Source organism: Fukomys damarensis, unplaced genomic scaffold (genome assembly GCF_012274545.1).
Source record: "Fukomys damarensis isolate Sample0158 unplaced genomic scaffold, DMR_v1.0_HiC HiC_scaffold_11, whole genome shotgun sequence".
Taxonomy (NCBI): Eukaryota; Metazoa; Chordata; class Mammalia; order Rodentia; family Bathyergidae; genus Fukomys; species Fukomys damarensis.
This window is the reverse complement of record NW_022900923.1, coordinates 18,693,631-18,702,056: the sequence shown is the minus strand read 5'-3', so window position 1 is coordinate 18,702,056 and position 8,426 is coordinate 18,693,631. Positions and strand designations below refer to the sequence as shown.

Here is an 8,426-nt window from a genome sequence, read left to right as displayed (position 1 = left end):
TTTGTGTTTTGTGTGTGTGTGTGTGTGTGTGTGTGTGTTTGCACCTGTGTGTGTACATGTACAGTAAGGAGAGAAGAGTATGGAAACTAGTTACAAGCAGACCTTTCTTGGGGCCCCCTGCCCACTGCTTGTCACTTGTTAGATGACGGAGAAAAGGAGAGGCAGGAACAGCTGTCACAGACCCCCAGATGCCGACTGCCCAGTGCCAAGCCTGCCAACCAAACCCGTCCACTGTGATCTAGCACAGTCTGAGTCTCACCACAGAGAAGTGGCACCATTATTTTGCAGGCTCTCTCTGTGTCTCTAGATACACATGCAGTGTTTCCTGCAGCAGTGAGACTTAACTCTTCCAACAGTCCAAAGAGGGAAATAGTGTCACTCCGGCAGCCCCAAAGTGGATCCCCACAGCTAGAAGGCAGCACGCTGATAAGAGCTGGAGAAGTTCCCTGCACGTCTTTTTCTTGTTCCCCCCAAATCCGAAGCCATCCCAGAGAGAGGCAGAGAGAGGAAGGCAAGGAGAGAATTGATGCCCAGCTCCAGACAAGGACAGTTCCCTCTGTCGGAGCTCTCAGATGAACCTTGATACCTAGCACGGTCCCACCCAAGCCCACTGCTGTTAGGGTTAGAAAGTGGCAGGAATCAGGATGGAAGCTGCTTTTCAGTGCAAAGAAATCTAAAGTAGAAACTGAGTGGAAGTCTATTTCCTTAAGAGAACTGCATGCAAATTGCCATATGGAAAGAGTAGAGTCTCTGGGGCCGCCTGACTCACCTCTCTGAGCCATGTCCTTGTCTAGGAGGCAAGAACTGGCATCCCTGCTCCATAGGGTCCTTGAGAGGATTTAGGGGCTTATGCGTATAAGTACCCACGCCCTGGAGAGGTTTGCAGCAAGCGATAGCAGTGATTATAATATTCACAACCACACATGAGCACTGGCAGTTAGTAATTAATACATTTTAACTTTTTCAATGTGTTCTTATACTTGGTGCTCCAGGCTCATTTCTAGCACGGAGCCTGGTTAACACATATGGGGATTTAAGATACTAGATACCTGCTTTTTTTCTCAGGGAACACGTTGAGTTCTCCCCTGACTCATGAGCCATTTCTGATACCAGAGTCGGAAGTGCTGTTCCCAGAGCACTACCCACTTCATGCAAGGCATTGCTCTCAGGCTTGCTATGTCCCTTGCACTAACAGGACTCTCTTCCACAGACCCTTGCCCCTCAGAGAGCAGTGGGGCCAGCCTCAAGTGGGGGCAGGGGTGGGGATGCCTTGCCACCTTCCTCCTTGTATGCCAGCATTGCTCCCCACTTCTGTTCTCACCTCTTTTTTTCCTCGGAGGTTCATAGCTGTGATTTTGCCCCAGTGACATTTCTCTGTCTTGCGTTGGGGAGTGACATGTCTCCTGCAGGTGTCCAGGTAGAAACCTTTGTCAGAGAGGAAGCCATTTCTAGAAGTCTTACCCCGGTTTAAGAAGAAAACACTGTCCCTGGAAGGCAGACTGGAAGTGCCCAAGGCTCAGAGTTTAGTCTTTCTTCTCTTCCTGGTGAGGGCAGTATCTCCTGTAGGTGGAGCTTGACCCTCTTCCTCTGCACCAGTTCTTCCTGTTCCCTTGGCCCCACAGGCAGTTTCCATGAAAGCCAGGCTGCCCTTGGCTTGGTTCCTGCTCTGTGGGCCTTGCTGCACCCCCAACATGTCGGCCTTCCCTTCACTTCTCAGCTTCTCCAGTCTCCTCTGACACTGACCCACGTCGCCTCTCTCTTCCTCTTACTTGGCTCACACTTCCTCAGTCCTCCTGCCGTCCTGATCTATTTTTGGGAGCTGCTCTTTCCTCCTCATCCCCACTGCTTCCAAACAAATGCTGTCTACTAAGATTAAAAAACTTGGAAATGAAAGGTGGGCCCTTTCTCTGGGCCCATCCTTCCTGTCCCACTGTTCTGTGTGTGCCTACAACCCCGAGTGGATTTCTATGTGCCAGGCAACATTCTAGATGCTCCATAGCATTTATAACACTTTATTTAACCTTTGTGACAACCCTGGAGTGAGCACTAATATGACCTCATTTTCACAGAGAGGGAACTGAGGCTCAGATTGGTTCCCCGACTTACCAGTGTCGCATTGCAGCACCAGGATTCACCTAGACAGCTTTGGCCCAGAGTCCATGCTTTTAATACCACCTGAAGTAGTTTCTTTTCACAGAGACACATGCAAGGCAGACCAGGTAGGTACATCGGTAGACCTGAGCGCTTTTTTTTTTTACCCCTCATCCTCTCTGTGCAGAACCCTCCTCAGGATCCCTCCTAGCATCTGTTCCACCCCAGCGTGGTCTCAGACTCCTTGCGGCTGTCTCTGTACCACCTGCATTCGCACAGCCCTGGAGCTTCACCTCAGCTGTCTGCTGCTTCTTTCGTCTTCTGATTTCCACACCTCTCCCCACTCTCTGGGCATGTAGTTTTCCTTGTCACTCTGCCAGCATTTCTTCTTGATGTCTCTGTCAATAACTCTTTCTCTCACTTTCCCATTTCCACCCCAACATCCTTGCACCCTCTTCCTCCTCCATTTTGTTTCTCTTTTGTTTTCCTCTCTTGTGCATTTAATGGCCCCATTTATCACATCAGGGCACAGCCGAGAGCACTGCAGGCTGTGTCTTTGCCTCCCCACTCGGGTCATCTGCCTTCTCTGAGATTCTCAGCTGCAGATGGGAACCATGTTCAATCCAAGCCCTGTTCCTCCCCAAAGAATAACAATGAACTCAGGAACCACAGAAGCACAAGAAAGGCTATCTCTGTATTTCAAGAGACATTCTGATCTCTTGGGACAAAAATGACTTCTCTTGGTTTATTTATAAACTGGGGCTGGAGAGTGTCCTGCATTCAGATGGGTCAGCTGGCTGGGGGTGGGGTCAGCCGGTGCTTCCTGTCAAAGTCAAGGCCAGTTGTTGTTACACAATCATGAGCTTGCTCTTTCTTCCCTCAGTGCACTCGGCTGACAGAGGCACGTGCTCGGAGGCCCTGTGAACTGGTTAGTGACCCATGATCATACATGATATGTCATTGATACCTGTGTCATCCAGGCAGAAGAGACACAAGCCAGACCAATGAGAGGACCAGAGCTGGTGGCAGGATAGGGCCATCCTCCTCCTCTGCAGGCTTCCCTGCTTTTCCACACTGCTGTGTGGTATGATGGCAGAGAGCCATACTGGTTTCCTCTCCTAGTGCAAGGCCTTCTGGTCTTCCTCCGTGACCCTTAGTGGCCCACAGTGGGGCTCATGCACAATTTATTGCATAATCCTATCCTCTTCCAAGGACCTCGAATACTCTAGGTTACCCTACCTGCTTTCTTCAACATCCCTCATGCAACCCTTTGTCTTTGATCCAGATCTTGCTAGCATCAGTCATTGATGTCATCCTCATGGCTGGGGGACAGTATCTCATAGCGGAATGGACTTGAACTGCCCTTTTTACCTCCTCAATTAAACTGTAGGCATTTTGAAGACATACACCATGTCTTCTGTTAATGTCTCTCTTCCTTCTCCAATATCTAGTCTAGCATCAAACACCCAATATGTGTTCAGACCCAGACAGCCTGAACCTGACCAGAAACTTGGAGTCTCTCATAAGTGCCTAAACTATCTGGCCCAGCAGACTCTGCAGCACAGGGAGGGTTGTGATGTCTAACAAACTCCTAACAAAGGGAAACCTACCTTAATGATGCAGAACTTTGTTTCCAATTATCAGCCATAGGAGCCAGAACCACCTGAGAAAGGTTACATAAAGCCCTTCCTTATTTTATCCTGACCCCTAAAGTTGAACTTGATCAACAGCGAAGCATATAGAATTAGCTAGAAAATTCTATTACCTCTAGTCCTTAGGCAAGTCAGAAGCTGCTTGTTGGGAGCCATTTTCCCACTCAGATGGTATCCAGATAGGCACAGCTACAGGGAGCCAGCGGAACCCAGTCACTCTCTGGAAGCATAGACCATAGCCAGCCATGCTGACTGACTGCAATGGTTATCTATACTAGGATGGTACAGATAGTCTTACCTGAATGATATCTCCTCATCTTTCTGCTTTCCCAAAATGTCAAGGTCAAGCTCCCCCAAGGATTCTCTGTCTTTCCCAAACCATGTGGTCTCCCACTTGGTCTTGTATTCTCTGCCCAGCTCTTTGGTTTTAGCCCATTTGTTTTCTGTATTTAGCTGTCAAGGTCTCCTTTGCCTGTGTCTGTGTCTCTGAGACCTCCCATAGTTCAATGCCTTGCAAGCTAGAGCACTCTCAGGTGCAATTCCCAGGACTGCTTTTGGGTCAGAAAAGGGATGTCAGGTGTGAGAAGCAAAGAGGAGAGGTTGGCAGAGCAAGAAAATGGATAGCCCAGTGTTATTTTCTCAAAAGAAGACCTGGTTTCTTGGATTGAAGGTCAGCAGAAAGGCAACCATGCCTGCAGACCAGTCTGGGCTGTGGAATTCAAAAGGCCTGAGATATACAGATAGTCTTCAAACCTGGCCATGCATAAGAAAGACCTAGGGTACGTCTTATAAATGCAGATGTTCAGGCCCAACTCTTGAGAACTGAATATGGTAGGTTCAGGGTGGGACAAGGGAAAGTGTATATTTAATAAATTCAGTCCCCCCTCTTCCTGCCCCAAGCAGGCAGGTCTGTGTTTGGGAAACACAGAATTATTAATTGTAACCCAATATATTCCCCAGTGGAGGGCCCTCACTCATTTCCACCCCCTTCATCCTTAGTGTTGACCTTTCTAGGGTTACTGAGGATAAGAAACAGAAAATTTTGTATACCAGATTGGAGTTGGAAATAATTGAAAGGGTTGCTATGATATCTCCCAATCAAAGATGCCACAAGCTAACTCTTAAGTCTTATAATTGATGCCCATTAGGAATAGCTTTTTCTTTATGGTCTTGTAGGAAGAATGAACATTTGGAAGTGCCTAATGCATTTCTCGGTGGGAAAGCATTCATTTCTGTTGGCACTTACTCCTAGCCCTCTGGCTTCTCCCTCCTCTTTCTCTGTCATTCTTGATCTTCTTCCTTCTACATAATAAAAAAAAAAAACCTTTCATTTGGGTACCACTTTATAATTTTCGAACCTCTTTCCTATATATTTTTTCTTTTCAATAAGAATCCGGTGAGGTGTGCAGAGATTTTAAATTCCCACTTAATAAATGAAGTTCACAAATGTTCAATGACTCAGCTAAGGTCACCTTACAAGGAAGTAGCAAACATGGGTAGGACTTTGTTCTCCCAAGATTAGCCTTGCCCACCCCTCTGCTTTCCTGGGTCTTTTTCCTCTTACTCCTTTTCTTCTCTGCCTGCCTCCACTTTTCCTCCTGAGATTAAATTGTCAGGCAAACACTTGTTAAGAGGTTTTTCTGCTGCAGGGAAAGGGCTGAGATGGTGTATGAAAGAAAGTGCCTGCACCCTGTGACAGGAAGGAGAAGGTGCCCTGACACCCGGTCCCAGTGTGAGGATATGTTTCCCCCACCTGGAGCTGTTGCAAGCAAGCAAAAGCAGGATAACAGTGTCGTTCGCCTCCCACAACCAAAGAGAGAGTGTTGCCGAAACAATGAAGCAATGGAGGCGATCTGAGGCAGGAGCCTGAAGCCAAAGGGGAGATGAAGCACAGGCTTAGGTAGGCTCCTGGGATGCACTCTGACCTCTCTGACCCACTATTCCCAACTTGCATCTAAGGAACTACAGAGCACTTGTGTCCCCGCCGATATTTTCATGTTCTGGTCTCCGTGGACAGTGGGAAGGTAGAGAAAGCACAGCACTAAGGATCCACACCCCTGACCATGAGTCCTGTCTCAGCCGCTTCCTACCTGAGTGGCCCTGGAATTATGGCCCCTGACCCTCTGACTCCCCATCTCCTCATCTGTATCCTGGGGGCAGCATTGCAGGAGGGCTCACCCAGACAGACTATTTTCCTTATGGCTCCGCAACTCTCATTGGCTCTGGTGCAGTAGAGCACCAAGTTCTCTTCCACATCTATACTCCATTCTATACACATAAATGTGCTGGAGAATGGAAAAGGCCCACACAAATGTAAAGGACAAGGTCATGTGCCCCTTAATGACTTTCAACCAACAACGGACCTCAGATACAACAGTGGTTCCCTAAAACCACATCTCCTTATGATGCCATGGCCTTCTTACTCTGTGTGAGAGCACTGTGACAGTTGTGATGTCAAAGTCACATAATGGTACATTTCTCAGAGTATGTCTCCATGGTTAGGTGACACATGACTGTAATTATATGTTAGGAAGAGATAAGTAAAGAAAGAAGGAGAAATGGACTCTCATTGCCTGGCTGCTTCTCCTCCCTTTTAGCTTGCTGGTGGTTGCAGGTGGTCCCTTGGCCTTTCCAGCTATGATTCTCATCATGAGCTCCTTTTCGGCCCCACCGACAGAACAACACTTTGTTTCTGTCCTAACAAGATCTGCCCTGCGAGCTGTCCCAGCACCTTTACACAGGGCCAGGTCTGTATGGCCTGGCCTCCCTGCCAGTACCAACATCGCTTTCCAGGTTGGTTATAAGATTCACCAGTCCTCTCTTGATGTCAGGAGACCGATGAGTGACCAAGCTGAGCGTGAAGTGGATCTTGCACTGAGAAAGTCATCTTGCCCTTCAGGATATGATGTTTAAAGAAGCTCAGTGTTCCCTCTTCTAAGACAAAAGAGCTCAACCCACCCACCTTCCTTATGGGTTTGCCCTGGGGATTAATGCAGACAATTGGTGCCTGAGCCTTGGTGAGATATCAAGTATCTGGGAACTGCTAAATCACAGCTTTCTTGCCCTAATCTTATCACCTGCCATTACAGATCAGAATATGAAAGGTGACATTTGTAAAGCTCAACCGCAGTGCCTGCCACTGTGCCATGAGAGACTCAAAATAGATCTCCCTCCCCAGCAGTTACTATGGCACCTGCATCAGGGATTCATACCATCCACCCCGTAACACCCTTAAAAAGCCAGCCCTGACACTGAGCCCTTCCTTCCCCATCCTCCCACAAGCCATGTGTGATGCAGGCAGCATCAGCTATTTCTGGGGTGTCTTTTCTTGCCCCCAGTTCCAGCCCACACCCTTGGCCCCTCCTGTGGGAAAGGCACCTATCAGAATGCAGTGGCTGCTCAGGAACTGCTGTGGTCCCATCCCACCAGGAAAGCAGACATTCAGACCTCAGGAGGAAGGCAGTGGGGCATCCCAGCTCAGGGAGCAGCAAGGCAAAAGCAAGCTCTAAAGCAGACAGGAGTCATGTGCACCCCATATATCTGAGCTGCCTGTGCTCCATGAGTGTTCATGGATATGCTCTGGGTGAGTTTCTGTGCCAGTTTTTCCATCTGTGAGTATGTGCCCATGCATGGGAGCTCACGTCTGCTGCGTGCAGCCACAGTGACACCTGCGTACTTACCGTACAGCCTACACTTGTGGGAGCATCTGTGTGTTGTACGTTCACATGGTACGGCGGTGTGTAAGCCTCCTGGTGTGGCTAAGACGAGTTAGGAACGTGGTATTTATGTTCACATTGAGATTTACTCTGACGGTGGGGGTCCACAAAGAATGGAGGGGAACACTGGCTCTGGGTTGGCAGTGCCAAGCCGTGCTACCCTCTGTGAAGCAGGCTAAGTAACAAGCTTGTAGCACTCAGCATTTATCTATACAGCTTTAGACGATCCACAAAGCTCTATTCGCTCAGGCATTGCTAACAAGCCAGCGGTGACGAGCCCAAGTGCACAGTGGGACCAAGCAAGAAGCTGAGAAGAGAGGTCCCTGTCTGCTTGGCTGCTCTGCAACTCACCACCATTTTACTTCCCTCTTGCAAACTCAGGGCAATCTGTCTGCATTTCATATACTCACCCCCTCCTTCCCAGACAAAAATAAGCTCCATAGTCATTTTGCAACTCTGAACATTCCTGTCTCCCAGCTCCTGCTTCCCTTTCTCCTAGTTCTTCCTTCTCTATTTCCAAGCTCCCGTTGAATTAGATTAGTCACATTCTTAATTGACTGTGCTGGTAAGAGCTCTATTAGGTATTAAATGTTCGTCACAATCCAATTAAAAAATCCATCACAGCAGGACAGGTTTTCTGAGGCCCAGCAGACTGATGCTGGGGGCTCTGGTACTCTCCTGTCTGCCAGGGGGAAGGAAAGAGGGACATGATCCAAGAGTAAGAGAGAGCCAGAGGAGGGCCCTGCTGCTGGGACATTACTGTCTGAGCATCCTCAATGCCCAGAAAAGTCAAACTACAGTAGGGGTCAAGCATCCTGATGGCCCAGGACTGTCTCAGTTTAGCAAAGAGAGCAATAGCCATCCTAGTCTATAGTCTACAGTTTTGCTGTTTCCTCGATCCCCTTAGGGTGATGGGTAGGGGTAGGAGGAGTGTGTGTGTGTGTGTGTGTGTGTGTGTGTGTGTGTG

The 8,426-nt window shown here is 48.5% G+C and overlaps 1 protein-coding gene and 1 long non-coding RNA gene across 4 annotated transcripts in view; one reads left to right on the top strand and one right to left on the bottom strand.

Annotated features, from left to right (window-relative positions):
- LOC104866335 overlaps positions 1-1,793 on the bottom strand; it is a 23,081-nt gene extending 21,288 nt beyond the window's left edge. For both annotated transcript variants that reach the window (XR_002025549.2, XR_002025550.2), the window contains exon 1: positions 1,322-1,793. This is a non-coding gene — a long non-coding RNA (uncharacterized LOC104866335). The remainder of the gene's footprint in view (positions 1-1,321) is intronic.
- Tnr (tenascin R) overlaps positions 1-8,426 on the top strand; it is a 407,880-nt gene that overhangs the window by 63,422 nt on the left and 336,032 nt on the right. The window lies entirely within an intron of this gene.